Below are 8,635 nucleotides of genomic sequence, written 5' to 3'. Positions count from 1 at the left end.
GCCATGGTAGTCAGGCCGCTGCTGGGCATGCATGTGGGTCTATTCCAGTGATGTGTATTCTGCTGCCCAACCTATCTTCTCTGCTTAGGCATGTGCTCCAGTGTTCCACAGAATTTTATTTATAGAACACAAGTCCAAAGATAAAGTTATACAAATTTTAAGGTGGCAGCTGCAGAGAAGTGAACAAGCAATGACCCCTCTTTTATAGAGCTCGGCCTTGCGTGACTATACAGGTCCTATACCCATGAAGCCAGGCCTGGTCTAATGGGATGCTGTATCAGAAAAATGGCCATATAATTAGTCTTTCAAACGTGGATGATTTTTAAAGTGACACATTATTAATAATCACACTGGGGCAGCAGGCACAAACCAGGCATCTCCTGGAAACCTGCAACAGCTAGTCAACTACCCTTCCCACACAAAAGGCTCACAGTTCCTTGCCTGCTTACTACGAGTGATCTTCACTTCAGCTACAGACCCACTGTACACACTGGAGAATATACCTACAGGGGCTCCCCATCAGAAACTTAAACTATGATGTCTTATTCATTTCCTCTCTGCCCTCTCCCTCTTGCATGTTCTTCCCTGAATTTGTAATCATTCGCAGCCTTAAAAGACCAGAAACAATTGCTTCCTGTGTGAATTTTGCCCAATCTCTTTGTCTTCTATCATCCTCATTGCCCTTCCAGTCCAGCCTGGTTCCCAGCATCCATACCCTGATCACCTCAGGGGCTCTTTCAACTGCCTGGATCTCCATCTTTCCATTCAACATGCCCAGAAAAACCTGAGCTCCCAGAAGCATCCCCATGAGGATTAGGCTTGAGATCTTATCCATTTTCTACCTGGATTGACAGGGATTCCAGAGACATATCTACAATTCTGTCATTGTGAATCCACCGCTTTCAATCTCAGCTGAGTACACTAGAATCCTTGAATTCACAGTTTACACTTAAATGTCATGCCTCAGATCTGTAAGCTGTAGGAGTGTCTGAGGTGGGGGAAAATCTAGTGCCTCGGATAATTTCCTCAGGGGAGTTTATCTCACTTACATTTTTTTTCCCCTCTTTAGGTTAAAATCTATGCCACAGAGACCAGCTCTCAAGATTTGGTTTTCACTTTGGCTTGCCTTTTAGCCCTGTCCAGTCTCCCTTTCAGCTGCAGATCTCTAAAATGTTGGGAGAAATTCTGCTTCCTGATGCTCCACACTGGTCAGAGTGAGCCAAATACTTGAATCTGATGTCAGTTTGTGTAGTCCCATGTCCTCTTGAGGGCCTTCAGACTGGATGGTCCCCATCTCCACTCTTGCTTGGTAGTCCTTGCTACCAGTTGCTTCATGATAGACAAAGTCACATGCCATATTCTGCCTTTGAGAAGAGATTATTTGTGTCATTCCTATTGTCCCTGCTGATGACAGCCATGCTGTCAGCTTTGGGTTTTCTAAGGAAATAGAATATTGCAGAGGATAGGAGGAGGATTAGGCTTGAGATCTTATCCATTCTTCATGACTTAGCACCCCCAGAAATGAGTTTATTCCTTATTTACCATGGATTGCTCATCCCTCAAATATCAGTTATAGTGTCAGTTACCTTGGGTTTGGGAAGGAATGCTGACTTAGGTTCCTCTGTAGTTGTTCCTTAAGGGGGTCACACCTTGAAGGATTATTGCACTTCCTTATACCTTTTCCCAAGTCCTGAATCCCTACTCTCTTCCAGCCACTTTTCAGTCCCTCAACAAACCTAGAACAGAGAAGCTGACTAGCCAAGCCAACCTGCAGCAAGATTTTAGCAAGATGAGCCTTGAAACATCTCCTCATAAGTAAAGTTGCCCTTTTCTGGGAATCTGCTTTGGAATAGAATTAAGGAACCGTTAAAAATTCTTTTATTAAATATTCTTCTTAAAAATACTTAAAAAATTTGTGTTAACACACAATAATTATACATATTTTGAGGTTCAGTGTGGTGTTTCAATACATGTATATAACGTAGTAATCAGATCAGGTACTTGGTATAAAACATCATCTCAAATATTTATCATTTCTTTGTGCCAGGGACAGGCAAAATTCATTCTACTTGATATTATGAAGTGTACAATTAATTTTTGTCAACTGTAGTTATCCTACTGTCTTATAAAACAAAATGTCTTTTAATATCTGTTTTCTAGAAGTAAGAGTATATTCTCATTAGCACCAGAGGGGGCTCATCTCTGAGTCAGAGAGATGAGACAAACCCTATTCTACTAGAAGCCCCGGGCAAGGAAGCAGCAAGGACATATATCACACTTGCTTTCTGAATTGCCATTCACAGACAATGACAACTCTGGTGATGCTAATAATCTCCTTATTATCCAGTAAAACCATGAAGAGTCTTTTCAAATTCAACTGGTACTATGGTTTAGATATGTGGTATCTCTCAAAAACTCCTGCACTAATGCAGAAAGTGAAATGATTAAATTATGAAAGCCATATCCTAGTCAATGGATTAGTAATTTGAAAGGCCTACCTACTGTGTGGTAACTGTAGGCAGGTAGGGCATGGGTGGAGGAAGTAGTTTGCTGGAGGTATGCCCTCAGTGGATTGTATCTTGTTCCCCTGGTTCATCCCTTTCTCACTGTTTCTTGGCTGTCTTAAGTGCAGTAGTTTTCCTTCACTGTGCCCTTTTGTTGCAATGCTCTGCCTCGCCACAAGCATAGAGCTATGGAACTGGCCCACCATGGACTGAACCTCTGAAATCGTGAGCTCAAATAAACCTTACCTCCTCTAAGTTGTTATTTTTTTTTTAATTCTAATTAGTTATATGTGACTGTAGAATGCACTTTGACACATCATACATAAATGAAATATAACTTCTCATTCTTCCAGTTGTACATTCTTCGGGTTGTACACCAGTCATGTAGTTATGTATGTACATGGGGGTAATAATGTCTGATTCATTTTACTATCCTTCCTACCCCCATACTCCCTCACCTCCCTTCACTCCCTTCTGCCTAATCTGAAGTAACTCTAAGTTGTTCTTATCAGATACTTTGGTCACTGTGACAAAAAGCTGGCCAACACAAGTGGAACTTTGGAAAAGAATGGACATTTTTTTTACCAAAGGGTTATTGGTAGAATGCATGTCAATCTAGTATGAGTTCCAGTTTGACATCTGAGGGGCAAGCCGTGGAGAACTGAAGGAAGAGTGGGAATGAAGGTGGAGTTAGGTTCCCAAGAGAAGGAGGCCAGTCATGGGGTGTTCTCTTCTCTCACCACAGGGCCAACAGTTACAAATAACAAAATTCCACTGAGATAGAAGAAACTCTTAGCTAAGAATTATAGATAGGGTCCAAGCTGAGAGATCTGGCAGAAACCCCTCTTTTGAGATATGAACTTATTGAAAACAATAGCAAGAATTTTATTAATGAGTTAAAGGACTTCAGCAATATATTCTTTCCCTCCAGTTTAATTTATTTTTGTCTTTTTCTCAAGAGGAGAGTATCTTAAATATCTGGCTACTATGCACTGAAAAAGTTTATTTTGACTCATGATTTTTGGAGGCTGGGCAGTCTAAGATCAGGTGACCATATCTGATGAGGGCCTCATTCTACATAAACTTATGAAGAAAAAACAGCAGTTTAAGTAGGAGCATGTAAAAGAAAAGCACTTACGCATGAAAGGGGGAGGTATCAGGCTCACTTCATAACAACCCACTTGTTATGGTTTGGATATGAGGTATTATCTGCCAAAAGTTTCTGTATTGATGCAGAAATGTTTAGAGGTGAAATGATTGTGCTGTGATTGCTGTAAGTCCATCCTAATTTGGACTGAGTGGTAACCATAGGCTGGTGGGTGTGCATCTTTCCTGTGGCCCCTTTTCTACTCCTCTGCTTCCTGGCTGCCATGTTCTGAACTGCTTTCCTCGGCGACACCCTTCCACTATTACATTCTGCCTCACCTAAGGTCCACGGACCATGGACTGAACCTCTGAAACCATGAGCCAACATGAATTTTTCTTCCTCTAAGTTGTTCTTTTCAGGTCTTTTGGTCACAGCCACACAAACCTGACTGAAACACCACTCTCATGTGCAAAAAAGTCACTCTAACAAGAACTAATCCAAACTCTTGAGAAAGGCATTAGTCCTCCTGTGAGGATGGCACTCTTATGATCCAATCACCCCCTGAAAGCCCCACCTTCAAACACTGCTACACTGGCAACTGAATTTCAAAATGTGTTTCAGGAAGGACAGGCCATATCCAAACTACAGCAAGGAATAAATGCTGAGGATTTTTTTCATGAGCATACATATGTGTACTTATAGTCTTGACTGGCTTGTCTCCCTTACATGAACCTGGGAGTAAAGATACCACTTCTAATTTCAAATTATTGCCCACTTGTGTCTTTACTTCACATTGTTTGAGTTGTGATGGACGAGGTCTGGTCATTTTTGGTTTTATTCTACCCCTGAGGAAATAAGCCACAGTTTTTGGATAAAAAATAATTGCAATCTGAATACCTATCTTTCTTCTGTTCTGGCAACCAGAGCCTGTCCTAACTTTTTAGAAACCAGCAGGATTTTTTTTTTTTTTTGTATTAGGGATTTAACCCAGGGGAGAACTTTACCACTGAGCTACATCCCTAGCTCTCCCATTTTTTATTTTTATTTTTTAAATTTTGAGACATGATCTCATTAAATTGCTGAGGCTGGCCTTCAACTTGCAATCCTCCTGTCTCCGCCTCCCAAGTCACTGGGACTATAGGTGTGCTCCACCAGGCCCTGCAACAGGCTCTGTCTTGAAAGAGCCTCAAAGAGTATCTTGGAGTCATTTAGGACTGAACCTCTTCTGCCTGTGGATGGAGAAGTAGACTTGACCAGTGGTGTGGGTGAATTAACAGTTTTCTAAAATTACACATGTGTGGAGAAAAGCAGAAGATGAATTGGGTGTGTACGAAAGAAAAGCATGTTCTTTCTACATGTAGATAATCAGAAACTGACATTGGTAGCTGATGCCAAATCAGAAGCTCTCCCTGTTACTAACAGGATTACAGAACTGGACTCTATTCCTAGCAACTCCCTTCCCTTTGTAACTGTCCTTTGAGTTATATTGTCTTTTGCTATCTCCTCTTTAATGTGTCTGGTTGGCACTAGGAAGTACCTGCCAATACTACCTGTGTGCCTAATCATACTTTCTGCTCTCTTGGGAAACACTTATATTTATTTCTTCTCTTCCTTCTTTATTCAGCTTCTCCCTCTCAATAGAGTATTCCCAGCAGATGTAAAGTATGCTCCTGTCTGTCTCTCTTCACTGCCCAGCTTATCCATATTCACCACCTCTACTTTCTCATCTCCCACTTGTTCCTTGGTCCTCTCTAATCCACTTCTGGTTCTCATACTTCAGGATTTCAATCCTCCAATTATAGTTAATAGTACTGATCACTCTCTTCAACCTGAATCCCTCTTTCCTGGTTTTTCTTCTACTTCTCCCAGCAGCTCTGTTACTTGCTCATCTTGCTCCTTGTGGCCATTTGATGTTGAAGTTCAGGCTGCCTCCACATCATCTTTTCTTCTTGCTCACTATCCTGTCCCTCAGACTTGGATTAATTCTCTCTACATTATTCATTTCCTATTTAACTGAGCTCCAGTTCTGTCCTTCAACCATTTTAGCATCTCTTTTGAGCATTTCAAAAATCTTTAAACAACCAAAGAAATTGCGCTTATGATTTTTCTACCTCAGCCTGGTCCTCTTCCAAGATTTCCATATTGATAAACCAGCACTGACATCCATTCTTGGCCACAAGACAGAAACCTATGAATTTTCCTTCATGACTCCCTCTTCTTTCCTGCCTTACCTAAACCCATCGCTTGCAGAATATGCAAGTTCTTCACAGGGTCTTTTAAATGGTTTTCAGATTCTCTCCTTTACTATTTCTGTGATCATCATCTGAGACTAAGCCTCCACTTTTTGCCATCTGTATCAATCCACCTGGCCTCCTTCCAATGACAAATCTTTTCAGGATATCATTCTGATCATGCTACCTACTTTGCTGAACATGTCAATGTCTTCCCATTGCACTTAGGTAAAAAGATTTTTAATATGGGCCAGCATGGCTGTTCTAGGTTAGTTTCTTTTGTTTCTCAATTTTATCTCATGGAGCGTTCTTCCTTCATCCTCTGGCAAAGTTGGTCTTGCCTCAATTTCTCCAACTTACCCTACTCTCTCTCATCAGAGGATCTCTTGAATGTGAAGTTACCTATGTCAGAATTATTCTCTGTCTGGTCAAATCTGTTCTCAACTCAAGGGCCATTTCCTCAGGGAAACATTGTACAGGTTTATTAATCATATCAATTAGTTTCATAATCCTATGTGTTATTAACAATTTGTATTATAACAGTGATAATTTTGCATTTTTACTGTTATTTTCATACAAGTGATTAAATCTGTAAGTTTATTGTACTGCCAAACTCAAATATTGCCTGGCAGAGAATGGGCATGTGATATTTATTGAAGAAATAAAGGAAGGAAGGAAATAAAGGCTGTGAGGAAGGGAAGAAATGGAGAGCGAATGCTTACACATGTTCTGTTTCAGGATCACTAGAAACAGACCAGCCCAACATGTAATATTTATATATTGTTAAAGTAACTTATCTCTTATTGTGAACATAACTATTCCTTTGGGAAACCACAAGAAAATACCCAAAGAGCGAAACAAATAGCCCTTCTCCAAAGATGAACCACTGTTAAAATAATTTGGCATATTTCTTTCCAGTCTTTTCTATGTATATACTGTGTGTGTGTGCGTCTGTGTGTGTGTGTAGTTCATAAGTGGGAGCAATCTATATATACTCACTTCTTTCTCTTAATGATATACCGTGAACAGTTTCCCTTGGTAAGAACTCCTTGAACATGGCGTTTAAAGTACTAAAATGTATTATATTGCTGGGATGATAGTAATTTAAATGCCTTTTTACCCATTGTTGGATATTTAGGGGTTTGCCAACTTATCACTTCTAGAACTTAACATTTGCTCGCATTCTGCGGTCTCAGAGGTAAATCAGGTAATACCAAGAATCTTGGAAGAGGTGGATTACGGAAAATCAGGAGGTGGCTTTTTCCAGGACGATGTCCAGCACATTTTATTTGCTGGTAGATGGCTGAACCCCGGGACAGGTGTCCTCATAATGGAACATATTATCGTTCAAGGTAACAAACTCTTCCTGTCTCAGGTGTGTGCCCAGACAGGTGTGTCTGCTCACCGGGCGGGTTTGGCCTAAGTCACCTCACCCTCAAACCCTGCTGCCAGGCGCCCTGGAGGCTTAGGCTGTGACTAGCAGACCGCCCGGAGCCAGATGCGTTGTCTGGGGCACACGCCGCCACGTGCCAGCTCCGGGCCCGCCCCTCCCGCTCCCTGCCCGCCCCTAACCAGCCTCCCGAGCAGGCTCTCCCAGCAGCTCAGGCTCCAAGCGAACTCCGCCAACTCCTTCTGGTCCGCTAGTGTAGCCACGCCCACTAGCTGCGGGCCCCGCCCCCGCAATCCGGGCCCTGGGGCTGCCCCGCCCCCCGGGCCGCTCAGAGTCGCGGGGGTGGGACTCTGCGCGATGACGTGGGCGGGCGTGCGCAGTGACGGCTCGCGTCCCTGTTACTCAGCGGAGCGGCCAAGGCCGGACGACGCGGCCCGGAGAGCGGAGCCGCGAGCAGCGCTGGGTAACGGCCGCTGCGAACGCCCGGACAGTGTCCGTCCTCGCTGAGGTCTTTACTATTGCGTTTTGCTGCGCTGCGGGGTAAGTGCGGCGGGTTCCGCAGGGCCGGGTGCCCGGCGGCCCCCTGGTGTTTATGTTATTGTGCCGCCGCCGCCTTCTCAGTCGTGACCCCCTCCCGGGAGTGGGGGCGCGAGTGCGCGGCGGGCGGGGGCGGCGCGGGAACAATAGCTGCCCGGGAGGCGGGAGCCAGCAGAGGGGGCGTGGGCCCGCGGGACCCGGGCCGCCCGCCCGGCCTGCCGCCCAGAGCTCCGCCCGCCGGTCCTCGCGCGCCCTCCTCGCGCAGGTCCCAATTCCACGTCTGGAGGAGAAAATAGAGCGGGGGAGGTGGATGGCAAGTTCTGAAATACTTCGGCGAAGGTCGGGACAGAGGCGCCTTCGCGGCCCGCCGCGCCCTGGCTGCTTCCTCGGGGGGCGGGGAACCGGGAGAGCGCTCGGGTCTCCGGGCCCCCATTCCCGCCCGGCACCCACGGGACCATGTTTTGTTTCTCGGTGGTTTCTTTGTGCTAACGTCCTGGGCGAATGCAGGCAGCAATGCTGAAAAAGGTTTGGGTGGGCTCCAGTACTGGTCTGCAAGAGAACCCGGCCGGTGGCTGGGGCGGGAGGTGTGTTATCAGGCTCGCCCTGAGTGAGCTTCAGTGGTCTGCGCGCATTTATCTTGAGGGTCACTTGGTGTTGACCTTTTGACTTTTTCACCCCACCCTATCATCTCTTTGTCTTGGAACTTGAGTTTTCTATCCAGAGATGGCCGAACCAAATCCATTTTAAAGTACTGTGACACATACTTTGCATTTTCATTTCCCAAAGTTCCCATCGGATCTTTATCGTGAATTTAATTACATGTTGACTACATGGTATCAGACAAAGTCCATTGGTTACTATTTTTACCACTGAAATTCAGTGATCT

The 8,635-nt window shown here is 44.5% G+C and overlaps 1 protein-coding gene across 5 annotated transcripts in view; it reads left to right on the top strand.

The window, feature by feature from the left end:
• The first annotated feature begins 7,583 nt into the window (after window positions 1-7,583).
• Mapk8 (mitogen-activated protein kinase 8) overlaps window positions 7,584-8,635 on the top strand; it is a 113,950-nt gene continuing 112,898 nt past the window's right edge. For all 5 annotated transcript variants that reach the window (XM_027947901.3, XM_071611285.1, XM_071611283.1 and 2 more), the window contains exon 1: window positions 7,584-7,752. The gene's annotated coding sequence lies outside the window, so the exon portion shown is untranslated. The remainder of the gene's footprint in view (window positions 7,753-8,635) is intronic.

Source organism: Marmota flaviventris, chromosome 4, assembly GCF_047511675.1.
Source record: "Marmota flaviventris isolate mMarFla1 chromosome 4, mMarFla1.hap1, whole genome shotgun sequence".
Taxonomy (NCBI): domain Eukaryota; kingdom Metazoa; phylum Chordata; class Mammalia; order Rodentia; family Sciuridae; genus Marmota; species Marmota flaviventris.
This window is presented reverse-complemented; position numbering and strand designations above follow the sequence as displayed.